Below are 18,506 nucleotides of genomic sequence, written 5' to 3'. Positions count from 1 at the left end.
CCTTCTTTGTCTACCATATATACAATGCTCACAAAGATCAAGATTGTAGGATTTCAAACCTGGCAATAAGTTTTTACCAACAAGGATTTTTAAGCCCTTCTCACTCATGTGACCCAAGCTCTTATGCCACAATCTGCTGAATTTCCTTCTCTTGTGACAACAACCAAATCTGGTTTTCCTATAAGTGCCTTCAATGTGTATAATGTTCCAGTCTTGGGTCCTTTGGCCACGACCAATGCTCCTTTGCTAATTTTCTAGCTTCCTTTTCCAAAGCTTGTGGAATAGCCTTCATCACCCAGTCGTCCCATAGAGATCAAACTCATGCACATTTATGGTATATGTATGGCCTGTTTCAAAAATATATCTTGTCCATCTTTCATCTTGATTTGGACATCTCCCACTCCAACAATACTGCAAAAATTATTATTCCCAAATGCACTCTACCATAATCACCAGGATTATATGCAACAAAACTATCTTTGCATGGGGTTACATGGTGAGAAGCCCCAGAGTCAAGGATCCAATCAAAGCTACTGCTATATGTATATACACATGCATCCTCTACTGAAACAGTAAACAACACATCACCATATGTGGCTACAATAGTAGTCTCACCTTCATTTGTTCTAGATGACTTGTGATTTGTATTAGCGATCTCTGTTCCTTTTGTCCTTTCTTCCAGAATCAACTTTCTTTCTTCATGTGACCAAGTTTGCCACAATGAAAGTAGATGATCCTGCACCTCCTTAATTTTGATTGGCCTCTCGATCTTGATCGCCCTTATCAGCCACGATCAATTCTCCTACCACGATCAGCTAGAGCTAGAGCTTCTCCTCCCTGGTTTTCTGCAATTGACTTGCATCACAACTCCTCATTCATTAAACTGCCACTAACATCATCAAACTTCAAGGTCCTTGTAGTTGCTAAAGTGCTCATAGCTACAATTAAATTTTCCCAGCTGTCTGGCATAGATCACATTAACAAAATGGCTCTAATTTCGTCATCTAGAATGATTTTAACAGAGGCAAGCTAATTACTAATAATATTAAATGCATTCAAGTGCTCAGCAACTGAAGCACCCTCTTTCATCTTGAGATTATAAATCTTCTTCATCAAGAACACTTTGTTTGATGTCGTGTTCTTCTCATATAGATCATGGAGCTTCTTCCATAATCCTTCTGCCGTCTTTTCTCCGGACACATTGAAATACACATTCTTTGCTCGATATTGATGGATTGTTACAATCACCTTTATATCTAGCTTATTTCATTCTTCATCCATCATCGATGAGGGTTTCTTTGTTGTGCCCTCAATTGGAAAGTATTGATCTTTTAAAATTAGTATATCCTCCATATGTGATTTCCATAGGGAAAAATTAGCCCCACTCAACTTCTCCATATCTGTAACTATTGTCTCCATTGTCAATAAAATTCAAGCCCCAAAAACAAAAAAAACTCCACTTAAAAATAAAACTTTAATTATTACCTTTTTTCCCACTTTAAAATATTCAACTTAAGAAATTGCCAATAATTATAAAACATATAATGAGTTTTCCCTTTTTAAAATATTCAACTTAACAAATTTCCAATAATTATAAAACATATAAATTATATATGTTTCATAAACACTTCATGCTTCACATATACGTGGCCATATTAATTTGAAAAAAATTTATGAACTCAAGCTCTAGTGACACGTTTCACCATATGTCCACGTCCCAATTTTTTTTTGGCAACAACTGTATTTTAGTTTCAACATACCTGGACGTGCACTCTCTTCTTTTCAACGATTTCCCGGACAGATTCTTCAGCTCGCATTCTCCGTTCGAGCAAATTGACTTAAGCTCGGTCACCGTAATTTGTGGTTCTGTTATTTCTGTGTTTTTTTTTTTGTTCTCTGCATCAATAGCGCTTCTGGCTGAGAAAATGAAGTTGTTAGGCACAGATCTCGACACTCTTCTTCTTATCGATCAGTCATTCTGAAGGTTTTTGTGTTGTTCAATGCAATGAGATTTTACATGAACAATCCATCACTTCCTCTAATGCCAAGCTCAACACTTGTAACCCACTTCACACCATTCATTCTGCTAATTTGCGCTTCACTGTCTCTTGGTTGGGCATTACACATAGCATCAGACAGTGAAAAAAAACATTCAAGGGAAATATTCACACTCACAACTCTCAGCTTTGATAACAGTTGATAGACATAGAGGGAAACAACAACATTACTCAATCATAGACGTTACACAATCACATATAACAAAAAAATTGAATAACTAGAGAATATAAATCACTTCACATTACATAACAGGCCTGGGCCTTGGCTTTGACTTGCCTTGCTCACGCTAAGAAAATACAAATTTATAGAGGTTGAAGGAGGATCTAGAATCCTGCATGTGATTCATATCTTCATATGAAGATCTAGAAATTAATAGTGGTGTGGTAGGTTCGATGTGGGTGTGGTGGTGATGACTGAAGATGACAGAGTGTTGGGTAGTCGACGCCGGCATTAGCACAGTGTGGGTCGGTTTGGCTTCACACTTAACATCCTATACATGCTCAGTCATGATGGAATCACTTTGGATCGAGGAGGAGTTGTAGCCTGAGAAGTGTTTGGCGATGGATAAGAATAGATCAAGGAGATTTGATGTAGTGATCCGTGAGGAAAGAGGACTCCAATTGCATGGTTTCTTGGTGGATGCCAGCCAAAGGAAACTCTATGTAGCTGGTCCTGCGGATCCCTTATCTGGTAAATCCCTCGTATCATTTTAATGTGCGATAGATAGGAAAAAGATGAGGATACATGGATTATTTCTTGCCGACAACGCCAAATGGGTTGTGAGAACCAAGATCCAAAAGGCCCTCGTCTCGGGATTAAATGGATTGATGAGGGTCGTGGGGCACCCTGATCTGGTGCTAGGGATTCATCCCTTTTCTGCTCTCGTTCGGGTGCCATCATCAACCTTGAGTTTGTACAATTTTGAAAGGGCCCTCGGGTTGATCATCCCTAGTTGGAAAAATCTCAAAATGAAAAAACGAAGAGGTTTATCATATCTTCATAAAAATATTAAGTGGGAATTTTGTTCTTTTGGGGTCTGGAGTACAAATCTAGTGCACAATTTGAAGCAGACCATTCAGAACAACTTTGGTTTGTTCATAATTGGTTTTTTGAAGGGAAATTGTTTGGTTTATCAAATCTTCGTAAAAATATTAAGTGGGAAATTTATTCTTTTGGGTTTGGAGTACAAATTTAGTGCACAATTTGAAGCAAACCATTGAGAATAATTTTGTTTTGTTCATACTTTGTTTTTTAAAGGGAAATTGTTTCAAACAAGGAACTCCACTATAATATTAAATCTAAAGCAGGGGGTTGGATCTTCAAATAATAAAGATCCATCTCTTTCATAAATGTGCTCAAAGGGAAGACTATTGCCCATACTATAGCCAAACAGATCCAAAATATGTTAGGACCTTACCTTCTCAAACAAATGGACAAGGTATTAGCTATGGACGTAAAAACCCAAAGGTCAAAACATACTTTGTTGATCTACAAACTAAGGCATTAATATGTCAATTTAATGGGTTTTGGTCGAACCCTGGAGACTTATATTAGTCAATTTTCTCTTCTTGGACACGATCACTACTTGTGCTCAAAAGGCTTTTTCATGGTACAATTTGATACGCAACAAGACATGGAAAACATTTTAAACGAAGGACCTTGATTTTAGGGTAGATCTAGACATTTGATTACCCCATGGTTCCCAGAGCTTGATGTTACAAGCATGGTGGTAACAACAATGCCAGTTTAGGTAAGGTTGCCACATCTCCCTTTTCCTTTCTGGCACCGTAAGGTCTTGGAGGATATTGGAAATACTTGGGTAAATATAAAAAAATGAATCTAGCAAAATATCAGAAGGCATCTTTACTTTTGGCAGTATATGTGTAGAGATCGACCTTAGCAAATGTCTTCCTGATTGTCTTCTTATAAAACATGTAAACTTTCACGGACACAGGTGTTAGATTATGAGAATATGACATTCAGATAGTGAACTTGTTTTCAAACATGACACTTGCTAAACCCTTGCCCACAAGCAAAAAAGACCCAAAAAGAAAAAGAGACAGACCCCTAAGCCAAGGGGTTAGCAATTTCCTGATTCTTTAGAAGATGAAAAAGAAGAGCCCCAGGGAAAAAATTGAAATATAGAAGCACATACACAACCTAGTAGTCAATCAACTGGTGGAGTGGGGGACCAGTTAGGAAGAATGGTTCTTATCGAGAAAGGGTGTTGAATTAACAAAGATCATGGTACTAGAGCAACAAAAAGCAGAAACAACCACTGAAAAGAGGGCATAAAGAAATCTAGTGTTTTTGAGAGCTTGGACTTAGACAAAGAAGCCTCCCTGAAACCAATTGGCAACCAATGATAATAGTAACAACTGCTCCCAATCAAAGAGTTTAGCAAAAGGTGGAGAAAAAGAAAAGAAAACAAAAAAAGTTAAATGATTTTTATCATACTTAACCTTGACAAAAATAGATACATTAATAAACAAACTGACATAATTAAATGCTTTTAAAGATATGAGAATTTTTTTATTTTATTTTTTCAAATAAAATAAAATTATAATTTTTCTTCATCAAAATATTTAATAATAATAATAATAATCTTAAAATTAAATAATAATAAAAATCATAACGATAATGTTAAAATTAAAAAATAATAATAATTATGAAGTAACACATATTAAAATTAAAAAATAATAATAATTATGAAGTAACACATATTAAAATGTTGAAGGGACATGTTGCATTAGGTTTTTAATGTCTAAAGGTTAAGTCCCATATGCATCTAAGCATTTGCTTTTCCCACGTTTGGTACCAACAAATTTATTGGAAGATGTCATTTGTGACGTGTTGTATCTGGAAGAAAGAAGTATCCCTTTGCCCATCTTTGATTTATCTTTATGATATCTTATATTCCTCACCTTTACTTTGATGTATCTTACTTTATAATAATTTATATTCTTAACCTTTACTTGCACACAAAAGAGCAGAACTTATTTACCCCTACATTATTATTCTCCTTTTCTAATAAATATTGACTTCATTGCTAGGAAAGGTGGTGATGGAGACCCCACAATCTTCCTTTATACTCACAAAATGGAAAGACTATATATTTGGGAGGTACGCAATCTTTTAAATATTCCCACAAGTGGAAATACTTTATATTTGGGAGGTATGCTCAGAGAAAGTGGAAAGACTCTAAATTTGTCAATGTATTTTGTTTTACTATTTATTTATTGTTGTGTGACTTTTTAAAATATTTTGTATTTATTTTAGAGATATAAGAAGATTTATTATAATTTAGTTATTAAATGATATGAAGGTTATATAAATATAGGTTTATTTTCGTATTATTATTTAAAAGAGATTAGGTTACTCGAAATAATGTATTTGTAATAACTTAGTTTTAGTTTTAAGGGGTATATTTTATTTCCTTTTTAAATGTTTTTAAGTCCAGGGTTTTTATCTTGTTTTTAACATTTAAGAAAGATGAGTTTTTAGTTAATCAAAAGTAATTTTTAGTTTTATTACATGAATGAAAGGTGGTTTTAACCTAAATAGTATCCTAAAAAAGAAATTTCTCTTGTGATCATCCCTAGACTATCTCCAATAAAATTATTTGTTTTTTAATAACATTTAACCTTAATCTCATAATAAAATCAAATACTACTTTGTACATACAATTCTCTCAACTTCTCAAATAATGTTAAAATTTTATATTATAACATATCAATATTAACTAAAAAATAACATTTACTTCAACCATGTACAATTTTGTGAAATTCAAAAATAATTAAAACAAAAAATTCTAAGTTAAATTAAGACATTACCTGAATGGGATGTTCGATGGGAGACAGGTGGGGAGGTTTCTTGTTGCATCCCACCTTGCAATCATGGGATGGAATGTGTCAAGATGCCCCCTTGGGTGAATTAAGGCAACATCGCCTTGTTGTACACCATTCCATGCTCACTCATAACAACATGATGGAAATTGGCTTCCATTCGAGTATAGAGTTAATGCATCAATGATGGTGGTGATTTGGAAAATATATGGCTTGCACTCATGCAAACTTAAGTTCGATGAATGACCCTATTTTTTCCACCCTCTCCATGATTGTTCATGTAGTGGTTCAGGGACCACTACACCATGTGCTTGTCAATTCGGAGATGCACCCCACTTAGCTTTGAATCCAATCTGACCATCCCACATAAACCGAATGAGAGAACCCATCTCATCAAAGCTATCAGAAAATGGCAAGGCTAGGCTGAAAATAATGTCACACCTAGAAATACCCATGCCATGGTAGAAAATAAACACATCCAATCCCATGCATGCAAAATCTAGCAAGGAAAATACACATGCAAGTCGATACCTGCAGTGAAGCCTATTGTAGCTGCTTGATCTTGCCTTTTGCTTCTTGATCTTGCTCCCTCTTGCCTTCTTTACCTTTCTTGCTCCAATGCCAAAGTGCTCCAAGAATACTCTAAGTGTCTAAGAGTATGAGAGAGAGATAATAATGAAATATCTCCAAAGCTAAACCGACAAAAGGTTACCAACTGATCCTCATAAGCCTTTTTATGAATGAGGCCTCTATTTTCTTCATTTTCCATTATTTTCCTTCGTTTTCCTCCTCACATGCAACCTATGACCTTTCACCTCCTTTTTCTTCTAATTTCCATTATTTTCATAAATAATTGTGCCAAAAATTCCATTTTGCCTTTCCAAAACCTTAGCTATTTCCTTTGCCAATTTCCTTAGCCATAAAAAACCAAATGAACACACACTAGGATGTCTTGCCCAACATTCATCTTGGATAAGTGTCCCATTCATCTGTGGTTATTGTTTTTAACTTTTATTACATGGAATTTTCACCTGGGTTGTTACAGAACCCTTCCCCTTGGGGGAAACCATCCTCGATGTTCAATCACACATATACGTCAACAACTTGCTGAAAGAAGACATACTACTCATGGAGCTTCATAACACAACTCGATGCAGTATTTACAATGAAAGATCTGCCCAATAAAAAACATCATGACAACATGACAACATGACAACCTACCACATAGTGAACTTTATAACACAACTCATTACGGTATTTACAATGATCATCTTGCTGAGTGCCAATCCACATGACATCATAACATCATGATAACATAACCACATGATGGCATAATAACATGACACCCATACTAGTGGAGCTTTATAACCTAGCTCGTTACAGTATTTGCATCCATACACGGGTGTACATATAACAACATCATAAAAAATATAGATACCAAAACATATGCCAACTCATATACCAAAACATATATCCAACATATACTAGTCATCATTTCTAAGCACATATCAAAACATCATATAACATATATCAAACCATCATAAAGCATATACCAAACCACCATAAGCAAATACCAAACCACCATATCAAGCTGCCTTGCCTCAACTGGAAAACAAGGAAGGATACATGGCCCACATCTGTTCCGCCATCTCCCATATAGCTTCATCAAGCCTAAAGTGCTTCCATTTCACTTTTACTTGCTTGATTGCTCGGTTCCAGAGCATGAGCACCATTTTCTGCAATATACACTGAGGCTCTAGCTAGAATTCTCCATCTGGTTCCACCTGCAATACAAACCAGTCAACTACATGATCAACATCCTTAACATACTTCTTAAGTAAAGATACATGGAAAACATCATGGACTTTCATTGTCGGAGGCAGTGCAAGTCGATAGGCTACTCGCCCAATCCTCTCAATGATACTAAAGGGTCTGTAAAACTATGGTGCCAACTTGGCACATGATCCAATCCGCAAGGAGCTCTTCTTTGGTTTGATGCACAAGTACACCTTTTCCCTAACCTGGAATTCCTTGATCAACCTATTCCTATCTACATAAATCTTCATCCTATCTTGTGTTTCCTTTAGATTCTTCTTGATCACTTTCATTTCATGTTCCATGTTTGTCAACATATCTGGTCCAATCAATACCCTGCTAACCGGATCACTCCAACTAATGGGAGTGTTACAACTCCGCCCATACAATGCCTCAAAAGGACTCATCCTCAGTGACTCCTGATAACCGTTTTTGTATGCAAAATTGACCAAAGGGAGATACTATTCCCACTTCCACTGCTGATGCATCACATACATTCTCAACATGTCTTCCAATATCTTGTTGGCTCTCTTTGTCTATCCATCTATCTACAGATGATAAGCTGTGCTGAAGGCCAACTCTGTGCCCAAACCTGCAAATAATGCTTTCCAAACTTGGAAGTGAACTTCACATCCCTGTCTGACATAATCTTCTTTGGAACACCATGTAGTCTAACCACATCTCGAATGAATACTTGTGCCACATCACTAGCTGAGAACGTAGAATTCACTAGAATGAAGTGTGCAACCTTTGTTAACATGTCCACAATGACCATGATGGAATCATGCTGCTTCACTGTCTTTGACAACCTTGTGATTAAGTATATGGAAATGACTTGCCATTTCCATTCTGGAATCGTAATCGGCTGTATCAGTCCACTTGGATGTTTATAGTTTGCCTTCACTCACTGATAATCAAAGCATCTAGCCACAAACTTTGCTACATCCCTCTTCAAATTCGGCCAATAATAATATCTCTTCACTGTTATCAGTGTCTTCTGATAGCCCAGGTGACGTGAATATGGTTTTGCAACAAAATCTATCAAGATCACCTTCTTGAGCTCACTGCTATCTGGTACATATATCCTGTCTCAGAACCTGACCAATCCATGACATGTACTTGTACCTATACTATCACCTTGCTGCAACCTGTGCACAATCTCCATATACTTGACATTCTGCTGTCCTGCCTGCAAGATCCTGTCCTGTAAGTTCGTCCCATAGGAGCTCACAGCTGCTAAGTGATGTACTTATACCCATTGTTAGTTTCAGTCTTTGAAGCCTTCCTCCAGTGATCAAACATGCTCTTACAAAGCGATTTTAAGGTGTTAAGGTCAAATTTTGTCATTTCAGTGAGTCTTCAAATAAAATTTGGTCACTAGGTATTAGGTCTAGGATTTGTTTTCACTCCTTCCAAAGTTTTCCAAGTGTCGGTCCATGTCATCATTTATCTGAGTGTACCATCATTTAAAGGGTTGTCATCATCATTTCAGGTTCCAATGGGTCATTTTACACCTTGTTCGTGTTTCAGTTGTGCTTGGGTAAGGCTCATTTCCCTCTCCTAGGGTTTTGAAGGTAATTTCTCTTGGATGGTCAAATCATCAACAAAGCTTGCATCTTGATGCTCATACACCTTCCCCTATCCTTAATGTACCTTATTAAACACTTCCCATCATTGATATCCCTCAAATTCCTCATTTTCCCACAAACCCTAGTTTCTTGCTACAATTTGACAATTTTCTAGGCTAAGCCTGTGTTTTTCCCTTTTGGATCCCTTCCCCTCACTCAATATTTTAAATTCCACTTTCCCCTATTTCCTAACATCCCTCCCTACTTCCAAAAATTTTCTCAAGAATTTAGAAGCCCCTTATCCCCTTCATTTCACTTCATTTCGACAAATCCCCTGTTCCACACATCGGGATAGGTTTTACTCAAATGATGTTTCTGAGAATGAAAAAATGAATTTGGAAAATTTGAGAGAGGTTATTGTCCATAATATGCCAAGGAAGAAAAACCTCATTCATTTTTTACACAGGTGTCATGGTTTTAAAGAAATGTCAAAAATACAAGTTGCCTCAGGAGAGTTAATGCACCTCTGAAGTGACCTTGGGAAAATAAAGATTTCTCTTAGATTGGTTAGCCAAATGATTTTCTTGATGAGTCAAATGATAACTAGACACAAAGAGCTTTCCAATGAGCTATCATGAGCTCAATTTGGAGTTGAGGAAGACCTTCAAAAGTTGACTGCAATAGCACTCTGCATTTAGGAAGCCTCATTTTTCACATTTTGACTAGTCTTGGGAGATTTGACTTTTGATAGGGAAAATAACCTCCAAATTGGAAAATTCAAGATGTTCTGGAAAGTAGACTCGATAATATTTCCAACGAGCTATCACATGCCCAATTTGGACACCGGGAAGACCTCCAAAAGTGGTCTGCAAAAAGGCACTGCGCACCTGGCAGTTGGTGCTGCGCATAGAAAAGGTGTTGTGCACCTGGAAAAGTTTGACAGTGTAAAATTACACTGGTGTTGTGCATGCAAAAGGTGCTGCGCACCTGTCGACACACTCAAATTGCTCCAAATCACTTCAGACTACCTCAAAACTCCAATTTCCTCCTCTTTACAAGTAAGTACATTGATCCTCCTTGTTGAAGAGTGTTCTTGCAATCCCTAGTATCCATTGTTCACCATAATGGTTCAAGGTTCACTCATTTATCTTTGTTTCTGGTTCCTAAAACCTCATACACTACATATTAAAACCCTACCCTCCATATAAAACCCTATCCTATATACATCCCATTCCCATACATAAACTCCTAAACCCTACCCTCCATATGAAACCCTATACCCTACATACAAAACCCTACTCACTCCCCCAAACCCTACTCACTCCCTTAATCCCATTCACCCTCACCTATTCATCCTAAAATCTCTTCATTCTCATCTTTCATCCATCCACCCCATCTCATCATTCACCACAAGTGTTCAGAAACAATGAAAAAGGCCAGGTGACTAGGCAGCTAAGATGCAAGGTTAGAAGACAAAAGGCAAAGGAAATTGAAAATACTAAGGAGATTTGTCTTGATTGGTTAACATACACTTGTAGAAGTTGATTGATAGGATTAAGAGAGATAAAAGGATGCTTCGTCACTTAGCCTATCACTACCTAACCCGGAACAAGATTTGTAATGCAAGGACAAAGAGGCTAAAAGCCAAACTAAGAAGAGTCTTGAGGAACAAGAAAGAGCAAGATAAACTCAAGATCTTGGCTGAAGCATCATTGGCTCATCAAAGCACTTAACAAGGGTCAATCATGCCAAATTTCAAGAAATTTGGAGAAATTTTTGTCAATTTTGGAATTTTTAATGTAAAAAACAGGCTTTTTCAATAGGTGTGCAGCGCCACCGGCGCTGCACTTTTGTTGGGAATACTTTCTTGCAAAAAAGTTTATATTTTTGGAATCAGCATGGAAAAATATGAAAGCTCAGAAATGGCTGAGAATTTTGGACAAGTTCTAGGTCTCCAAAAGGGCAAAAAACACCTAAAAAGTGCCCTCTCTGCCACTTTTTTGCCACACAGGAAGCAGTCTTGGGAGAATCAATTTTTGGAGGGGCAAATGGACTCCAAATTCAGAAATTCAAGTTGTTCCAGAAAATATACTCGCCCAGCTTTCCAAAGAGCTATCTTGAACCTAATTTGGAGTCCGAGAAGCCTTCCAAAATTGGCCTAGAAAAAGCACTGCGCATAGGATTAGTGGCGATAAGCATAGGATGAATTTTGCCAGTTTTGCTTGATTTTCCAGATTTCGCCTAATTTTCTCTACAGTTGACTTTTTCTTGCTCTCTTGGTGAAATTAGCATGGTAAATCATGTAACTTGATGTTATTATGGATGTAAAACACTTAATAGGGTAGATACATCAAGTCAAAGGTGGTTTTGAGCTGAATGAATTGGTTTCTTTGGTTTTAGGGGCAAGTTGTTCCACTGCCTATATTCCTGTTCTTAGTTTAGATATGGTTGAAACCACCCCTTTTCTCATGTATTCGAACCTGATATCTAGCTTTAGTAGTTTCCTTACCTATATCATGTACTTTTTGATTCATTTGTAAAGGTTGGACTTTGGCAGAAGTGTTGAACTCACTGAACATTTTGTATCAGCAGTTGGCAAGGAACAAAACCAGGTTTCACAGCTATTTTTGTGGGATTCTTGTGACAGTGAGTTTATGTATTGTTTCTTCTTTGTAATTAGTTTTTCTAATGTTTTATATGTATCCACATCTCTCTCTTTCTTCTAAACTAAATGAATCAAGGTGAATAGACAAAATACACTAAATTTACAGTGCTTTGTCTTGGGATTGCATTTAGTTTCCAATGTTTTCACTGTTTGAAGAGGATTCATAGCTTCTTATGCCCTCCTCAACTCCTCAGCTATCTTACTCCACCATCTCAATCCTTTGCTAGTACATAAGCTCTTGTCTACCCTGCCCCATAGGACATGACTGTATTCCTGAGTTGATTTCTCGGATCCAATCTGCCTTCTCCAATTGATCCAGCAACCAAAACTTAAAATCAAACCAGAAACCCTAATTTACTATACCTAGCCTAAAATCAACATTCATTTCAATCATCTCAAGCCCTAGTTGCCATATTATAATTGAGATTGACAAGGAGAGAGCCCTCTCCCGACCTGGTAGGGCTAGCTACGAGGTTAAGCATGGTTTGATGTTACCCTAGACCTGCCTTTCTTCAGCCTGAGGTAGATCCAGGCTCTAACACCCATATGCTGAGAGAATCTGCCACCCTATTCTCTTTACCTTTGATGTACCTAATGTCGAAATCAAAATCACTAATCGTGGCCAACCATCTAGCCTTCCTGGCATTCATATTCGGTTGGTCAAACAAATGCCTCAACCTAATGTGATCACTCATAAGAACAAACCGCCTACCAAGAATACAGTGCCTCCACATCTTCAGTGCATGTATAATCGTCGCTAACTCAAGATCATGTGTCGGGTAGTTCTTCTCGTGCTCGTTTAGTTTCTGGGACTCATAACATACCATTTCTCTGTCCTACATAAGGACTCCACCAAGCCCTCTCTTGCAAGCATCTGTGCATACCACAAACTCTTTGTCCGGATCTTCAATCTGTAGTACTGGTGCATGTGTCAACAACTGCTTAAGTTTCTCAAATCTAGCCTTACAGTCCTTAGTGCATTCAAACTTCCTACCTTTCCTATGCAAGGATGTAATGGGATAAACAATCTATCAGGAGTTCCTGATGAATCTCTGATAATAGCCTGCCAAATCCATGAAAGATCTCACCTCATCCACATTCTTAGTAGCTACCCACTCCATGATGGCCCTTATCTTCTATGAATCTACTGCAATGCCTCCCCTAGAGACAACATGTCCCAAGTAGTGCACCTTAGTTTGAAAGAAACTACACTTGCTGAGCTTAGCATACAACTGATGCTCCCTCAACAACCTCAATATTGTTGCTAAGTGCTCTTCCTCATTTTTAGAATACACCAGTGTATCATTAATGAACACAATAACAAACTTATCCAAATATGGATGCAACGCACTATTAATCAAACACATGAATGTATCTGGAGCCTTAGCTAGTCCAAATGGAACAACAACAAACTCATAAAGGCCATACCTGGTCTTGAATGCAGTCTTGTAAATATCCTCCTCTTTGATACGTACTTGATGGTATTCGGATATCAAGTCAATCTTCGAGAACACTGTTGCTCCCTTCAGCTGATCGAACAAGTCATCAATCCTCGACAAAGGGTATTTGTTCTTGATAGTCATTTTGTTCAACTACCTGTAGTCAATGCATAATCTGGGAGTACCATCTTTCTTCGTCACAAACAAGATTGGTGCGCCCCAAAGTGATACACTTGGCCTAATGTATCCCTTGTCCAACATTTCCTTCAACTACAATTTTATCTCAACCAACTTAGTTGTGCTCATCCTGTAAGGTGCTTTCGATGCTAGAGCTACTCCTGGTACTAACATAATCGAAAAGTCTACCTCCCTATGAGGTAGCAACTCTGTAATGTCCTTAGGAAATATATCCTAAAACTACCGCAACACTGGATATCTATTCAACACATCTGCATCCTCAACCTCCTTACCCTTATCACCAGAAATGTGTACTGCAAATATCTTGCACCCTTTCCTGTGGCTATGCTTTGCTTACATAGCTGTCACCATCCTAACTAATGTGGCTTTCTTCTTACCCTGCAAGACTCTTCGTTCTCCATTGTCATCAACACACTCAATAGCCTTATCATAACAATCAACCTCAATTCTATGTAGATACAACCAATCCATGCCAAACAACATACTGTATGATCCCATTTATAACACATTCAAATGTGCTACTATAGGTATACCATTTAAATCAAATGCACAAGCTCTTACCCAATGATGCACTCACTTCTTCGTACCTGTAGCCAACTGCACTAACCAAGACTTTGCATGCAATTCCTTATTCAAACCACACTTATCCACCAAGTCAGTACTAACATAGCTATAATTAGATCCAGGGTCAATCAAAATAGAAATAAATTGATCACAAAGCTTACCGTCCATCTCAATGATAGATGCCTGGTGTTCTACCTGCATGTTTTCCACTGCAGCATAGATATGTGGAATACTCTGACCAACGTCCCCAACAGTCTGCGCCTCCTTGGACCCTTATGCCTTACACCCTTATGTTGTGGACAATATCTCCTAAGGTGTTCCTCATCACATGTCCATCACTCCAATCGACCAATTCCCTCACCTATATGCTGCTGCTACTATTATTGTGACCCATGTCCCGGTCTAGCTACATTATATTTATTTTGCAAAGCCACATTTTGTTTCCCATCTGCATGTTGAGGCCTTGTCCTCTTAGGCTGACATTCACCTATACCATTTTATTTTCCCTTCCATCCATGTTGAGATTCATTCTTATGCTTTGATTGTTCATAACAATGCTTCAGTTTTCGAATAACTTCCTTAAGTGATCAAGGCTTATCATACTCAATCCGATATCTAAAAACTAATGGAAAACCACTAACAAATCTCTAAAATTTAACCTTCTCATTACTAAGATACGGTACATACCTCAATAGTTCCAGAAACTTGGTCATGTACTCATTGTCTATCATTGATCCTATCTTTAACTCATAGAATTATTTAGCCTTACTATCATAGTACCTTTCTAACAAGTACTTCTTCCTGAAAAGACTCTTGAATTCCTGCCAACTCAAGTCATCTATCTTGATGTCTCTAACCCACTTAACATCTTCCCTCTAGATGTTTTCTTCACCTTTCAAGTTGAAGATAACTATTCTAGCCTTCATGTTATCTGTGTACTCATGCAACTCAAAGAATTTGTTCATCCCAAGTATCCAAGCCTCCACATCTTCTGACTTCTTCACATCTCCATCAAAATTAGGTGGTTTTTCTTTCTTGAATTCATCTAGAAAGTATCCCCTATCATTCCTCCTGTAAGGATGATAATGATGATGATCATGATGTCTATGAGAGCCAGAACTAGAATAATACCTGTACTCATCGCCCCTCCTTTCCAAAGTGTTCAACAACCTACCATTTCTCACCGCGTCATATCTATCCGACCTGTGTCTACTAGGAGCTCTACTGCCATATGCTCCATTAGTCCCATCCTCATGTGCATGGATGATCCAAAGTGACCCTTGTCATTGCAAGTCTAACAAACTCTGAAGAAGTATAGCATTCACCTCTGCCTGCTTCTCTTGTTCTTGTATCACCCGATCATTATCCGAATTACAAATCCTTATCTCTTCCTTCAAACTTCTCAATGTATCATCCAAATCAGAAGTATGCCCCACACCACGCTGCTTATTTGACACATAGGGAGATTCTATGTAGTCTACCACCTTGCTAGCTATTTGATATTTATCTTCCTTCAATGCATAATATGTTAGATAAACCAAATCAAAATAAACCAACGTATCTTAGTATAGCTTGGGGAGGATACCTTTTCTGCAAGATCACCAATCATGCGATACATGTATAACATAAACATAACAACATAGCGACATACACAAGTAAATGTATCAACTCATAAAAGTCACTCTAACTAGGTTCCAGTCATCAATGCATGTTATGACCTCATGCATGACAACGACCATTACTCCACTATACACATTGCTACATGCAACCAAAAATATGCATAAGAAATGCCTAGCCAATTACAAATACGCATAAACGCACGTAGTCGAACATAAGTGATCAATTCTTGCAATCAACCTACAAAGCTGATACATGTAATCAAAATACTCAAGGATGTAATCTATCATACAAGGATGTAAGTAGGCGACATAAAATAAACGTGTAAGCAACAAATAACCATATACAGTTAGTCTTCACATACTCATGTCAAATACTCTTCATGAAATCAACATTAAATTATCCATGATAACCGTACTACAACCCTAATCCAACATCAAGAAATTGCAACAAGTATATAAGTGTAAGAGACCCACATGCAACTGACATGCATGCATGAATAACATATTCAACCCATCCAGTTCGAGAGTTGAACCATGCTCTGATACCACTCTGTAACACCCTCCTCCCATCCACCCAAGTAACTATGCCAACCGGGGTAAACATGAGATGAGAGGCTACAATGATCAGATTCGACCTCCTAGGTAACCTTAAGGAAGTGGAATCAAAGGAACATCACACACAATCATCCAACATCATCAAAAAAGTCCTCCGGAGACAAGTCAGCCACTCAGGCAACCTTTCCTTGGGTCTCACTTCTGTTCTGACCTCTGAGGCCATAGTTTCTCTCATGATATGGGCAGGGGAGTGACCAGAAACCCAAAGTCTCTCTCATAGGCCTGTCTGCCAGCGATTGTGGACTAAAGTTGCCAGTTCTGTGCCAGTGACCCCAGGATTTAAGCCACTTTTTCAGGCCTAGAGCCTAGGTCACTGGCGAGAATGGAATGAAAGCTAAGAATCAAGTAAAGTACAGGGAAACAATGATGCAAAAGTAAATAGTTGTTCAAGACCTTAACCAGAACCCTACTAGCGATGACAGGCATTTCATCAAACATATTGTCAACATGTAACCTACAGGTGTAAACAACAGAATTAAGTGTAGGGATCTCATACTTATCTAAGAATCACCATGAACCATTGTTTCCTAATGTCATTTTCTACCTTATCACTTATTAGGTCGTAGATACCATATCCATTCAAATACAAGTAAAAACATGATGAGATCCATACATAACTACTGTCACAAAATATACATCTAACTAGCATAATAGGAACATAATTACAATGAACATATCAACCATCAAAATCCATATATATATCAATACATTTACACATGAAAATCAATGGAATGAATTTCTCATTAATCAATGCAATGAGCCAACCGGTGATGGGACTACCACGTTCCACCCGACCATAAATTGGCTGAACCAAGTATCTCTTCAACCAATCACCCCCATGCCATATTCCAAGCATGAATGTGGGACTCATAGAACACATAAAAAAAACACCAATCGATGTCAATGTCACTAGAATTATCCACCTAAACCATGAGGAATTTGAGTGCCTCATAGTCTCTCAGGCTTTATTGTGCATCCGCAGTCCGATCTAGGGATCACTAGGCCCTACACCAAGACATAATCTTTAGGATTTACCATGGATTCCATCCCGAAATCACTAGGCTCAACATAGATAAAATCCACCTCTTTCCTTTACTGTGTATCCCTCCATTCACTGGTAAGGATCGCTAGGCTCATTGAGGCACACAATCTAGCTTTACCGCAACCCATAGTCTGATTAAGGGGTTACTAGGCCAGTGGCTTCATGCATCCTTAGTCCAGTTTAGGGACCACTACACCATGTGTTTTTCAATTCGGAGATCCACCCCACTTAGCTTCGAATCTAGTTCGACCATCCCACATAAACTGAATGAGAGAACCCATCTCATCAAACTTATCAGGAAATGGCAAGGCTAGGGTGAAAATACTGTTACACCTGGAAAAACCCATGCCATGGTAGAAAAGAAACACATGCAATCCCATGCATGCCAAATCTAGAAAGGAAAATACACATGCAAGTCGATACCTAATGAAGCCTGCTGTAGTTGCTTGGTCCTACCTTTCCTTGCTTGATCTTGCTTCTTCTTACCTTCTTTGCCTTTCTTTCTCCAATGCCAAAGTGCTCCAAGAAAACCCTAAGTGTCCAAGAGTATGCGAGAGAGAGAAAGAGAATAATGAAAGAGATCGAAAGATAAACTGACAAAAGGTTACCAACTGATCCTTAGAAGCCTTTTTATGAATGAGGCCTCAATTTTCTTTATTTTCCATTATTTTCCTTCATTTTCCTCCTCACATGCAACCTACGACCTTTCACTTCCTATTTCTTATAATTTCCATTATTTTCATAAATAATTGTGCCAAAAATGCCATTTTTCCTTTCCAAAGCCTTAGCCATTTCCTTTTCCAATTCCTTAGCCATAAACAACCAAATGAACACACACTAGGATGTCTTTCCCAACATTCAGCTTGGAATAATTGTACCATTCATCTGTGGTTTTTGTTTTTAACTTTTATTACATGGAATTTTCACGAGGCCAATTACACTAAATTTGTATGGACAACAAATTATGAAGAGAGTTTTCAACTATTGTAGGAATTTTACTAATCTTGAAGATTACATATCCAAATGAAGACTTTGTGCTATGCACAAATGCATGCAAAGAAGGAATTAATGGATTACT

Source organism: Pinus tabuliformis, chromosome 3_2, assembly GCF_031772625.1.
Source record: "Pinus tabuliformis cultivar Carrire ecotype Pingquan chromosome 3_2, CPIR1, whole genome shotgun sequence".
NCBI lineage: Eukaryota > Viridiplantae > Streptophyta > Pinopsida > Pinales > Pinaceae > Pinus > Pinus tabuliformis.
The sequence above is the reverse complement of the archived record's forward strand: the minus strand, read 5'-3'. Positions refer to the sequence as shown.